Source organism: Diadema setosum, chromosome 3 (genome assembly GCF_964275005.1).
Source record: "Diadema setosum chromosome 3, eeDiaSeto1, whole genome shotgun sequence".
Lineage (NCBI taxonomy): Eukaryota > Metazoa > Echinodermata > Echinoidea > Diadematoida > Diadematidae > Diadema > Diadema setosum.
Genome location: NC_092687.1, coordinates 1952290 through 1966862, shown reverse-complemented (window position 1 = coordinate 1966862; position 14573 = coordinate 1952290).

Below are 14573 nucleotides of genomic sequence, written 5' to 3'. Positions count from 1 at the left end.
TTTTAAAGATATCATTGCGGAGGGCCCCGTTGTAATTTTTTTGGGACATACTGTATGCCAATCAGCACTCGTAGCACAGAAACGGTTAAACAAATGTACAAACTGAAAGTGAAATCCAATGTTATGCTATCTTCTGGGTGATTTCCTGGCAAGTGCAAAAGGCAACAAAATTTACTAGGAATTTTGTGAAAGCTTAAGGGGATGGCTAGTAACTGATCAATGGGAATCGGTGGGAATGCTGGGGGATGATTGTTCCCATCCTTGTGGGATTCATTTCATGTTTCCAGGTAAGCATGCCTGTACAGTGACGGGGTGATCGTACACGATATAAACTGTGCATTACTTGAATATGAGACCATTCTGAAGCAAATAATTTTCACACAACAATAGATATATAATGTACTCTTAAATGAATCCCACAAGGATTGAAACAATCATCCCCCAGCATTCCCACTGATTCCCACTGATCAGGTACTAGCCATCCCCTTTAAGGAAGTATTTTTCAGAATTCTTAAGTTGAATTACAGGAACAGAGCTCTTGATCACAGTGACAGAATTTGATAAGATTAAAAGAAATGATGCCTCAGCCTAACAAGACTCTTTGCACAAAAATCTGTGTTAAGTTTTCTTTTCTTTTTTTAAACCACAAAGTAAAAAATACCACAATTCTATAAGGTGCTGTGGTACATCTTTAGTCGTGATCTTTATCATGTAATATGAAAATCCTCTTCCTCTCATTTCTCTGCTTATAGTCACACAAATTTATTTCAGGGCTGACTTTCCCTTTAATAAAGTCTCCTGATTATGCCATTAACACGTACGTGAATGCATAGCGCTTTAATAGAAATATGATATAAAGCGCTCTATAAATGTTAATGTATTATAGTACTATGTCCCTTCTTTTATTTTTCCACATGAATCACAAAAGTGTGAACACAGGTTTGTCCCCCCCCCCAGAATGAATCAAACATGTGGATCTGTTGCACTGCGTTTGAGGGGAAATCTGTCAATATCCGGCCATCGACCGCACAAGAGTTGATACCAGCAGCAGCGTAGGAACGATCTTTCCCCGACATTAACCTGGCCATCATCACTTCCCCAAGTAGGGATGGAGGTGTGAAAATAAACACAGGCTTTATTGATATCTTCGTGTACGGAGAGAGAGTGCTTGTCTATTACACAGGGTGATGAGGATATTAAGGAGCAATGTTTACACTCCCTACCAAGAGGGGGACAGAGAGAATGAGAATGAGTGCGCAGCGTGTGGGGGAGAGTGGTCAGAAGCTGATTTTTTGACAGGTGTGTGTGCATTGTGGGGGTACCCTAACCCGTTGAGGACGAGTCCCGAGTATGCTCGGGCAGGTGTCTTATGGGAAATGTGTGTTCTAGCAGAATCAGATCGTCCTCAACAGGGTAACAAGACCGTGCTGCATCTGGAAGAGGGGGGCAACATCGCAGTGGTGCTGGGAAGCTAAAACTTGTTGTACATGTACCTCTTGCACGCTCGGGAAACCAAATCACAATAAGAGCTAGGGTCAAGTCACCAATTTTGACGCCATGGTCGCTGGTTAGCGTAGCGGGTCGTGGATTTTGGGTAACAATTAAACGGGAAGAATATATCTAGTATAAAGCAATTGTCAGTCATCCATGCCTAATATGGGTAGACAGCAGGAAGGACCAATAGACAATTGCAATGTCATCGATGGGCTTTGTTTACATCAGGAGCCCAAGCCCAGGTCAAGTGGAATCGTGCCACAAAAGGTAATTCTAAAGCAGACAGGATTTCCAAAAAGCAATGACACTGAAGAGTAGGAAATCAGAATGAAAACTTGATTTGTAAACTGAAACATCCCACGCAGCACTGCACGATCACTTGCTACTTTAAAAGACTGAATGCAGGGATGTATACATGTACAACAAGCATCAGAAAAACTTGAAATATACGACCATGTTTTAACAATTTCTACAATACATACAGTTTACACAAATTTCACTTTTCACTGTAAATCTGCCCCCTCAAAAAAAAAAGAAAAGTACAAATCTTCTAGTAATGGTCTCCTCAGTATTTTGACAATTGTAATCTAATCTAAAATCAAGCTAAATATAGGTCTGTATTCCATCTTATACAAATTCCTTGTATCTTGCTGTTTACTAAAGTGTACAAGATATAAAGTCTCTTCTTTTTAATACTGAATTCAAATGATGTGGTGGTGTGGGGAGGGGAGGGCTTAGGATGAACTTTGTGGCTTCATTTGTGGCCGACGTCATTTTACGAGACCCTAATGGGAGCCATTAGCGACTGCTCCACAGCAGCAACACTTCTGCGGTTAGGGGATCGAAAACACTCCAGCACAAAGAAGCAGGCATTCCCCAGAATGGGAGATATGCATGCCATGACTAAAGATGTCACAACTCAGTGATTTCTGTCACTTGCTGTTCATTTTAGGGAAGGGAGAGGGGGGAGGGGGAGGAGAAGAGGGGTGGGGGAGGGATGGGGGAGGAGAGGGGGAAGAAGAGGGTGATCTTTAAACTGTTGACTTTTTTCATGGTACGGCTTAAAAGGTAGGGAATCCCATTTGCATGCCTTAAATGAAGAGTTGTATAAACACAGTGGTATGTTGAAGAGAGTATCATTTTAGAAACTCCCATAAAGTATTGAAAGTGGAAGGTAACATTTAGTACATTTTTATTGACCGTTAGATTTTGAATTGAATTTTTTTCGGGGCTCACCGTAAATTCCAGTACATTACTAGGCTACCTTTGCAGACCCATGCACTGCATGTGTGTCCATCATGTATATTTTGTGAATAAAGTTCATCAAAACTTACAAACATTTCTATATATATTCTTGCCACACACTCTATCATATGTTATTACATCAGCTCTTATACTTTTAGATTTGTGTTTAGGCCAAGTAAAAAAAGAAAGTAGTTTCTCGTCCGGGTTTTTTGAGCAAGGCGATGAGGGAAGTAATTACTATTTGATATCTTACTATTTTTTCGAGGATTGTCAAAATGAAAGTAATATGTGTTTCTCGTCCGGTAATTCTGAGAAAGGTAACAAGAGAGGGCTTTACTATTTCCTATATCCAATTTATGAAATGAAATATCACTCTGGTAGCTGTGTTATGAGAGACCAGGTCCCAAGTGTATGTCTTGCCTGCACTCTGTGCATTTTCAAACAAATATTGTACCATACTTGAAATGAGACTTCATGCATGCAGAAATACATTTGCTTTTTCTTTCCACTACAGATGTCAAGGGAAAATGACCATCTTAAAACTGGTATTTAGTGTTGTAATGGCATTTCTGATACCAGTGTACTTGCAATTCTGATGTATTGTGCTATTAATTAAAACAGGTATAAAACATGTCTTTCAACAAATGTACGACTGAAATAAATTCCATGATATTCAAAACACTGCTTTATTTATCGTTGGTGTTTGTGACTTTTTGTGTCCACACAGCTGGTATGTATCTGCATTTCTTCACAGTATAATTGTAGCACATTCAACTGGAAACTGGCTTGTACAATTGCAGATGGATGTCAAAATGATACTGATATGGCATTATAGCATTAAACATTTAAAGATGTTTCTTCATGTTCTAAAAAGACATTTGATAATCACTCATCATTTGGATGATGAATGATTGTATACCACACTACAGATGATACGACTCACGGCCGTGTCCGTGAATTTACATCGTAAAGAAAAGTATCCCGCAGAAATACGAGACAAACCAGAATCCGTGGAAAAGTTATCTATTTTGTAGATACACCCATTTAATAATTCTACATTTGCTGGAAAAGCGCATTCATTTTATCTTCAAAATATAACAATACATCGCCGTCAGATGCAACATTACAGAGCAGAGTGTACAGGCCTCTACACAGCTACAGACACGCACACTTTGCCAATAAGAAATGGTGCGGCACGGCCACTGCATTACCGTACCTTCCGACACTGCACGCACATGCACATAGTCACAATGACAGGAAAATGTATACAAACTCCATACAATCCTCACAAGCATTTGTACAGTACAATCCATCCGCTTAAAATATGAGAAACAGGGAAAAATACGAACAATGCGCGAAATACGCGTGGAATATCAGCGATTGTTCGCAAAAATGTTGCTGCTATCGCGTTCACGACATACTGAGTGCGCTGTACATCACAGCCCAGGCCCGCCCGCGGCCCGCCCATCCAACTACAGTTCGACTGCTTTGTGGAGCAGTGTGAAATGCATGCGTTAAATAACATACGCACTACAGAAGCTACAGCTGTACTACAGCTAAGTAGAGGGCGCAAGGCATAATTAGAAATGAGACATCACCATTAGTAGGTGAATATTATTGTCAATTTCCTTTTTTGCCAGCCGAAAAAATAGTAAATATCAAAAAAGTCGATTCGGCAACTGAAAATCGATGCGGGCGGGGAGCGGACTGGGACGAGAATTATGAATTTCTTGGTATTTTCAGCGCCATTTTGAAAATAGTAAATAGTAAAAAAAATTGATGCGGCGGCCAAAATCGATGCGCGCGAGGACGAGAAACTGGTTTCTTTTTTTACTTGGCCTTATAGATAAAAAATACAGAAGACTGCAACAAAAAGGCTTAAGTGTGGCTGACACACAGAACTACTGAGTAGTTGAGTTTTGTGCATTATTCAAATTGTAGATAACTGTTGACTTCCAAATTTCTAAGCAGTGGCCTAAACAAGTCCCCTGAGGTTCATATTTAATGTTTTGCTGCATTTTGGGAGTTCTGTTAAAGGTATCCCCTACCTTTAACATTAACGGTGTGGCCCTGGGGCCACTAAAAATTGATGTCGGTTCACCAATTTCTTCTTCTGGTAGCTTGATGGGGCAGGTAAAATCCAAAATTAATTTTCATATTTCCTGTTTAATAATAGGGGCCATCAAAATTTTAAATTCAAACATTTTAGTGGCCCAAAGGGGCTACCAGAAGGAAAAAAAAAGTATTGAGCCCTCATCGTTTTTGTGGGAACATTTTTTTAAGCTATTTTATGACTGGAACTGAGCTTCTCTTGAAACGTCCAACAGCACCTTTAATTTCCACTTTGGAAAGCTAAAAAATTATACAGTCACCATGTTTTCTGACACTTGAGAACTAGTCGAGACTGTTAAAGCCAAATAGTTGTGTGCTTAAAGCCAAAGTATACGCACTTCCCCCTCAACGAAGAGAGAGGTGTAAGAAAAACAAACCTTTTCAAGTTTTTCTTCTCCGCTTCCTCTTTTGAAAGATATCTACTGCTGGAAAATCCACAACTTCACATGAACACTCCTTGCATGGAGAAGGAAAATAGGAAAAACCCTGATAATTGCGACTGAAAGTATTCATGCAAACGCACATTGCATTCATGAACATACCTTGCCATCTATCACTGCGTGCTACGGTCAGGCGAAAGTTTGAGGAAGGTGGGACCACCCATTCAAATGTTACATTGCATATTATTAAACCCATTGAAGACTGGCCAGGAGCATACTCGGGCAAGTGTCTCTGGAAAATGTGTGTCGTAGCAAAATCAGCCCGTCCTTAACAGGTTGATATGTGGATTATGTGGGCACATAATAGAATATATATATATCTATGATCTACCGACGTATAACAAAATTGTACTCATATGTATATTAAACATCTCTCTTGATCTCAGTGAATTAACAACACTTTCTTTTTCTTCTTGCACTCATGTCTTCCCTTCTTAAACTCTCCCCTCTCTTTCTTTTCTTTCTTGTCAATTCTCTAACTTTCTTTCTCTCTCCCTACTATTAAATTTCTATCTCCCATTCTTTCCCTTTCTCCCTGCATGTGTGGATATATCCCATTTCTATATTTTTTTAATCTCACCTTCTCTCTCTCTCTCTCTCTCTACTTCTATTCCTGTTATATCTTTCTTGCTTCCCAATCTTTCTTTTTCATCTCTATTTCCTCTCTTCCTACAAACAGTGATGATATTTAGGTTTGTTGAAAAAAATCGAAAATCAAAATTTGAAGATGATTTTGATACATGGAAAAAGTAAGATGCGTATAAAAAGCGATAGACTTGAGAAAAAAAAAATCTGAAATCAGATTTAAATCTACATGATATTATGCCTGTACAAAATGTATATCATTGTTTTTTCCTGAACTTTTCCTCTGTTCACAGATGAAGCAATATATTCTCAGAAAGGCAAGATATATCATACAACTTGCTCATAAAAATCTCCCAGATGAAGACGTTCAGTCTTGGAGGCATTAGAAGGCGAGAATTAGCAGTGGGGATCAATCGAGTGTGGACGGTGTGTGAAGTCGAAAATTAATTAGCATCCCCTCCTTGTATGCATTAACCACAGCGCGACTATCAATAGGCCACGGATAGGACGCTTGGATGCAGCTCATTCCAGGCACTGTGAGTCATTTGAGGGGCATGAATGGCGCAGCATGGGGGTGGGGTAGGGGGCGATGGGAGAGCTATTGAGGATATGATAGCCTGGGATGGGTATTTCATGAGTTGGCAGGCGCAGGCGCCCGTGACTTGGTTGGCCGATAATGTGATATCCAACAGACGGCACTCCCTTCTTCCTACCGCCTCCCACCATCACAACCACTACCACTACCACTACCACTACCACTACCACTACCACTACCACTACCACTACCACTACCACTACCACTACCACTACCACTACCACTACCACTACCACTACCACTACCACTACCACTACCACTACCACTACCACTACCACTACCACTACCACTACCACTACCACTACCACTACCACTACCACTTCCACTTCCACTTCCACTACCACTACCACCATCATTTCTACTCCCCGCCTCCTCGGGCACCTTACCCTCACATCCATATATTCCGAGTCATGACCATGTTCACTTGGCACCCTTTGCTTTGACTTGGTTGGCCAATAATGTGCTGTCAATGGCATGAAACTCCCCTTCCCTTACCACCCTCCCCCCCCCCCCCCCCCACTACTACCATTACCAACATCAGTACTACTCCCCACCCCATTTTGCACCTTACCCCCATATCCATACATTTCAAATCATAAATATGTTCACTGGGCACATTCCACTTTGACTTGGTTGGCCAACAAAGTGCTATCAAAGACACGGTATGCCCTCCCCCACCTCCCCCTCCCACCACCACCACCATCACTCCCAAACTCAAACCCCACCCCATCTCGCACCCCATCCCAACTACAAGCCATTTCAAGTCATGACCATGTTCACTTGGCATGCATCGCTTTGACTTGGTTGGCCAATAATGTCTTATCAATGACATGAAACTCCTCCCTCCCCCCCCCCCCATCACCACTACCACCACCACCACAACCAATACTACTCCCCACCCCATCCCCATCCCCCTATCCCCCCCCCCCCCATTCCCCATCCCCCATCCACCCCAAGTCACGAACACGTCGCTTTGGCACGCTCCGCGCTTGCCCTGTGCTTTGGTGCCTTCATACAAAGTGATCGGGGAAACGTGCAGTGAAGCGTACAGCACAAGAGAGACGGAAAGTGTAGAATGAGCGCGTGTTTAGAACCCCCGCCAACACCATAGGACCGGCACGATCGTCACTTCTTATTACTGTCAATATTCTAGACTGTCAAACACTGTCACATCATAGCTCATTATGTGTTTGTCACACTAATACTGCATTATAGATTAGCCATTGTCACTCTTGGCTTGTCCAGTCTTGATACGAGCGCATTCGGAATCCCTTGAGCACAATTCCACACCATATAATGTAACAAGTCGGCTTTTTTTTTAACAAATGAGACAAATGGAACGAACAGAATGGTGCGAGCTTTCAAGACTTCACTAAACAATACTTCCTTAAATCAAATGAGAAAGTTCTATAAAATGTAAAATTGTCATGTTTATTCAAATCAGCTATGAATAGTAACATGCATGGTGAGATGCCAGCCTCAAAATCTCCCATTAAAAACTGCATCCAAATCTTCACTAAATATTCCTTATTAAAAAGACTTCATTTTATTTTTTTTAATGTATCCTCATCAAATACTTGCCTATTAGAAAGTTTTAAGCTAATGCCAATGACTTTTAGAAGGGAAAAAGCTTATACTTGAGTTGCTGAAGTATTGAACAATATCAAAAACATGATTAGCATTAAATTTCATGAAATCGATTGTTGAAATCTATGTTGATGTAGGGCATTTTGTCAATCAGTTGCAATGATTTGCATTCATGGCAAATTTGGTAAACCAGCCAGAGGGAAAATTGGTATTCACTCCACATTGCTACTCTTGTATGTTAGCAATCAATTTTTAAGAGAAAGTTTTACGGTACTCTTGAAAATGAAAATGCTTATTAAAAGCAAGCAATTATTATCATGAAATTGTATTTTACTTTAATGTAACATTTACTTCATAGTACATATGAAGTGTTTACAAATTATCAAAAGCTGCACACAGGTATTTAAAGGGAAGATAAACCCCAAGAGCAATGTGGATTGAGTGAAAGCAGCAACATTAGTAGAACACATCAGTGAAAGTTTGAAGAAAATCGGACAATCGATGCAAAAGTTATGATTTTTTAAAGTTCTGGTGTTGGAACCGCTGGATGAGGAGACTACTAGAGGTTATGACGTATGAGTGGACAACAATACCAAGAAAATACAAAGAAAATTCTACAAAATTCCATTTTTCATGAAAATTACAAATTCCATCAACTTGATATTGACATATGTTAAGGGTAGCAATTATTCCCCATGCTTTCTGAAAGCGGTTGGTCCATTGCTCTTTCATAATTCTAGAAAAGTGAATTTTTGTTGAATTTCCTTTATATTTTCTTTGTATTGTTGTCCACTCATACGTCATATCCTCTAGTAGTCTCCTCATCCAGCGGTTCCAACACCAAAACTTTAAAAATTCATAACTTTTGCATCGATTGTCCAATTTTCCTCAAACTTTCACTTATGTGTTCTACTAATGTTGCTGCTTTCACTCAATCCACATTGCTCTTGGGGTTTACCTTCCCTTTAATAGTCATACAGCTAGTCCCACGCACCCATATCTTTGTAGGTGGATAATAGCGTACTTTGCAGTCTTCATCGGGTTTTTGGTAGCTTAGCTCATGTAGGACTTGTCCTTTGTCAAAGACAATCAAGCAAAAAAAAAGGGGGAATCATCTTCTTGTATCACTGATCTACCATTAAGAACATATATTCCCAGCATTCACATTGGGAAGGTGCTACGTCAAGGGGACAGTTAGAAGAGACCTGTATCTTTTTTTGCAACTAATCATCTGTACTACTGCTTAGACAATCCCCAAGCTGCCGGGGTAACTGGGGTTTGAGTGAGCCCTGCCATTTGACAAACTCAAACTTCAACATCATGTGTACTACTATTATTCTGCATTTTATTTGCACTGCATTCTATACAAGCTGCATTTCACAAAAATTCCCTCTTTAAAACTAAGTTAACTTAAGACCTTCTAGCTCAAAACAAGTCCCCCTCTCACCACACGTTCCCCTCCACCTTCACCCAAACCCTTCTCCATATTAATGTAATGCAATAGAGCACTGGATCAAAAGAACCTTTGTTTTTGTTTTTTTGAATCTATGAAAAAAGGCATCCAGTCTTTAAGAAGCACAGAAAAACAGGATGAGAGAAGAAAGAATAACAAACGCAGAAATAAAAGAAAGAGAAAAAAGTAAGAAAGAGTGAGGGAGGGAGAGACACGGGCAGAAAGAGAGAGAGACAGAAAGAGAAAGGGAGAGGAGGAGAGATTCTCTCAAGAATGGAGAGGTGATTAAATACTCTCCTGAGTAGTATTTGGCACAGGGCAAAACGCGAGGTCATCCCTGCATCTCTATGGCCGCACCAGATGGCTCCCCACTGCACATTAACATTCTAATAAATACATCCCCAGCATTTGAGGATCCTTGACTTTCTTCATAAAATAAAAGAAAACAAAATAACTGGGACCTACAGTTACAAAAAAAAAAATAATAATGGAGCTTTAATACAGCACTATACTACAGCTGGTCAGGCAAGTGGCATACAATTTGTACAATTACACATAAACACATACACACACACAATTCATGAACACATAATACACAGGGGTCGCACTTAACTTTTTTTTAACTAGCCAGGCGGACTACTTAGAATCAATTTTGACACTGAAGCAATATTTTGGCTAGCCAGACGGACTAGTAACTTCAGAATTTTATGATTTTTAGCTAGTCCGACGTGATTTTGGGTGGCCATTGGCCAGCGGACCATTGCCAATTTCGAACCCTGATACACAGACATAAACACACACACAAACACACACACAATTATAAATAGGCTAGTTTTGTTGTTGCTGTTGTTGATGTTGCCTTTATTCTTCTCCCTATATTAAACCTAAAAGCAGGAAGCTGTAGACAGGAAGAGTGCGACCTGTGAGTTGACACACTTGTTTTTTGACACCACCAGGCTCAGCTCTGCGGGGGAGGGAATGGTATCACACCTGTGCGTACCTTTCTAAAGTACACAAAAGTACATAGTACGCACACGCATGACTACAGGGAGATTTGGAGTCGTTGTAATGTGCCCTGAACTTGCATTATCTATCGCAAGTTTCCTATGCAATAGACAAGGGCCAATCTTATGTTTCTACCAAGGATCACGAATGTTGAATTTCCTCCCTTTCTCTTAGATACTTCCTGAGAGCAACATAGAGGGATTTTTCAATTGAGACTGCTCTACAGAAATAAATGGCAAATAGCGCCACAGAAAAACAAGATTGGAGCATCTATAATATCTTTCTTCATGCACTCCATAACTGTCATGAAAGGTGAGACTTTTTAATTGTCATGTCTCTGATATTGACTATGCAGCTGTAAAGAGCTTTAATGGGTTTTTAAAACCTCTGGAGAAGTTTCGGGAAGTAAGAAAATCTTGTTAATGTGAAAAATCTTTGGCTGGGCATATGGGGTAAATGATGCAATAACACCACCTATTCCTAACCATCAAAAGTTTTCTGACATTTCTTTTTTCCAAATGAAGCTTCGCCCCATCTCTGAATTACAGGAATTTGGTCGTTTCCTGTCTGTTGCCATAGCGACAACTAATTTATGTCAACTGCCTACAGTATCAGTTGAACTCTTTGGAATTGCTCCCCCACCCCCCCCCCCTTAACCATGCTATTGAATTAACTTGCTCCATATCGAATACAAGTTTAATACAAAAAACTCAGAATCCATTCCCATGCATGAGCAGTTGCTATGACAGGAAAGCCTTTTTGCAAGCTTGTCAGCAATAAGCCCTGTTACAGTAAAACTCATTGTCACAAAAGACAAGGTGCTACAAACACACTTATTCTTCTTACCTGGAGCAAATACAATGACATCATAAGCATTTGCCTATTTACTTTTTCAGTGCCAGTGTGTGCAATGCTATGGGGTTTTCTGAACCAATCAGCACTCAAAGCATACAAAGGGTTATCAAAAGGTATGGAGCCTCTTGTGCATGGGCATTAGAGCCAGTGGGTGAAATGCACAGATTTATTTTTGTATCACCTTGAAAGGTATGCATATAATTTGCATACATTAGCAGACTGGTCTCATCATCTGAGATAGGAAGCTGACCTTGAATACGTCCATTACACAGTAGGGAAGGTAGATCTTCTGTGCTCTATGCATTCACACAGGCTGCTAATTAGCATATTGCATGCATTATGCGTGCATTCAATCACACTGCCGAGCCATTTATACCAACCACTGCAACATGGGTCAGACATTGAATGTTCTCCCCCCACCCCCCCCCCACCCCCATCCACCCCCATCCCCCAATCCTGTAGATGTTATGGTTTATGGCTCACGCATGAGTGCTAGAGTGTGGCATGTGCCACTAAAGTTGAATGACATGTTGCACATTCATTTTTATGGGGCAGCGCAATATCTTGCCAGGGATAGTGCAGAGCATTGCAAACTCAGAAAAAGGCACACACACTCGGAGATCATACACACTTTACTACCTCTCCAATGTAAACATGTTGTATACTACATGTTTCATTGCATAGGCTAGTGCTCAACATACTGTACAAGAGTAACATATTTGACAGATTATAAGAATCAAGGGAGTCTTCCCATAATAACAGACTCAAAGGCCATAAATGAATGCTCTTCATCCTAAAATATTTGTACAAAATCCTATTAAAAATAACAGCTATTAAATACAGTAGATGTCTTTTTGCAATGAATTTCATCAGCATCTAATTTACTGCTTTTCCATTGTCATGATCAGTTTTATTCAAATTCTGTTACCAAAGACAATTTTATAAACCACAGACTACATTTAACAGTTTTCTTTCTGTTAATATAAAATAAAACAAAATAAAAGATTTTTTTTTTCAATACTATTGGAAGTTTTTGTCGGGTTAAACATTGTTTTGTTTTGTTTTAAATACTGGCAGTCCTATTCTTTGTGGAATATTTGGATTCAGAAATCTACCCCTTCTGCAAACAATGGGGCGTACTGCGCACAAGAGGTGTATATGTTTGATCATTGTGTTATATTTGTGTTCATGAGGCAAATTTGGTGTTTATTCAACGAACACCTGTACTCCCAACTCTAGGAATCTGCAGTCACCCCACATTGAGCATCATCAATGTCGAGGGGGTCAAACAGGTGGCTATAATGGTTCCATGACATTTAGGCTGCGTTTATCTAAAAATTTTCCAAGACAGAATCATGATCCTAAACACGTTTGAGGCATTTTCAGGTGTAATAGATAAACGCAACCGTGTTTTCAAACGCATTTAGAAACGGCGTTTTGAAACGCCTTTCATAGGGTGTTTTGAAACGTGTTTGAGATCACTATAGCCATCCTGTGAGTAGATTACCTAATGCCATTCTGAAATGGGTTTAAATATCTCAAGATCAAATCCCAGCTGTTTCCGGTTTTGCTCTCTACCCATTATTTGTGTGTGACTGATAAAGCATGTTTGCTGGTACACAGTTGACCTTTAATTCTCAGGTCGAAGGGCGCAAAGTAGCTGCGCAGTGGCAACACTCGAATCCCGATTGTATGATGGTTTAGATAAACACAGCACCTCCAGAATAGCGCTTCAAACCACGTTCGCAAACGCTTTTTGAAATGTGATTCTCTCTCTCAAGTTAGATAAATGCAGCCTTACTCCTGTGATAATTGCTCCCATGAAATATCTGCATGCTAAGCCAAACATACATTCTACCCACAAACATAACCCTAATACTCACATCAAACAATTAAGCCTAAAACCCTATCACAACACTAACCCTAACTCTTAAGTCCTTGGATGAAATAAGACCAGAGCAATCGTCACACAGAAGCAATTGTCATGTCACTTTTTATGATATGTGCACCTGCATCATGTTACCCTGTTCACATCCAAAATTAAAGCTGAATCTGAAAGCAATTTGGCTTCAAAATAATAATATTAAAAAGGTGCCAATATGGAGGGAAAATGACCAATAAAAAATTGCCTGTTAACTTATTCATTTTTACTGAATTCCAAAGCTTATAAGTGTTTTGAAAATTAGGCTCTGGGGGCATTAAATCACACATTTTGTCAGGGTTTTTTTTTTCTGACAAATTTGCTCTTAGCCAATCAAATGCAGAGATTTCCATAGCTTAAGAATGGTCCGTCTGAAAAAAATAAATAAATAAATAAATAAATAAATAAATAGACAAAAATCTCACAATACTCTTGATGAAATGCCCTTCCCCCTTCCCCACTGGCCACATGAAAATAGTTCACCATAGTTTATCACTTCATTTCACACAGGCAATGGAGTCTCTGCATAGTGTGGCGACCCTAGTATCTCCTTGATGGGGGTAGCTCTGGATGTATAGTGCTGTTAATGAGATACATGAGCCTTTGCAAATAGACAAAATGGGAAAGGGGGTTAAATGGACAAGACGGTCACCTCATTTGTGATGCATTGTGCTCCATAAATTTGTTACCCCCCCCCCCAAATCGGACAAGCCTCTGAGGAAAATTCCCATGATATCCAAACAAACGGTAATAATGCACTCTGTGATTCAAATCAGAAATAGACAGAGAGATAGAAGCATGAATATTTTCCCAGATGCCTCCTCATTTTAACACTCTGACAACCGTCTTTTCTGAAAATGTCTTTCACATTTATCAGCTATGGGATAAACATTCCCCAACCCCCATCCTAAAAAGTAACCAACGCATTATCTTGGTAATACAACCACAACAACAGCAGCAACAACAAAATGATTTCATTGCTTACATTGGAATAGGCCAATTTATCAATATATTTTGAATATTAATGGATCTTTCTGATGATGTGTGATTACCAATCTACAAATTTTAATGAACTTTGAATGTTTCTTCAACAGACACGGTGCTATACAAATGCTGTGGATAATCATCATCAACTTCGATATAATGATCTACTTTGCATGCATCGCTTGTTGCCGAATCAGGGAAGCCTTGCGCAAGCTTTCTGATTGGTAGAAACAGCATTTATTCAGAGCACAGAAAAGCTGAACGTGTTCACTAGCTAACTGATCTATTACAAAGCAA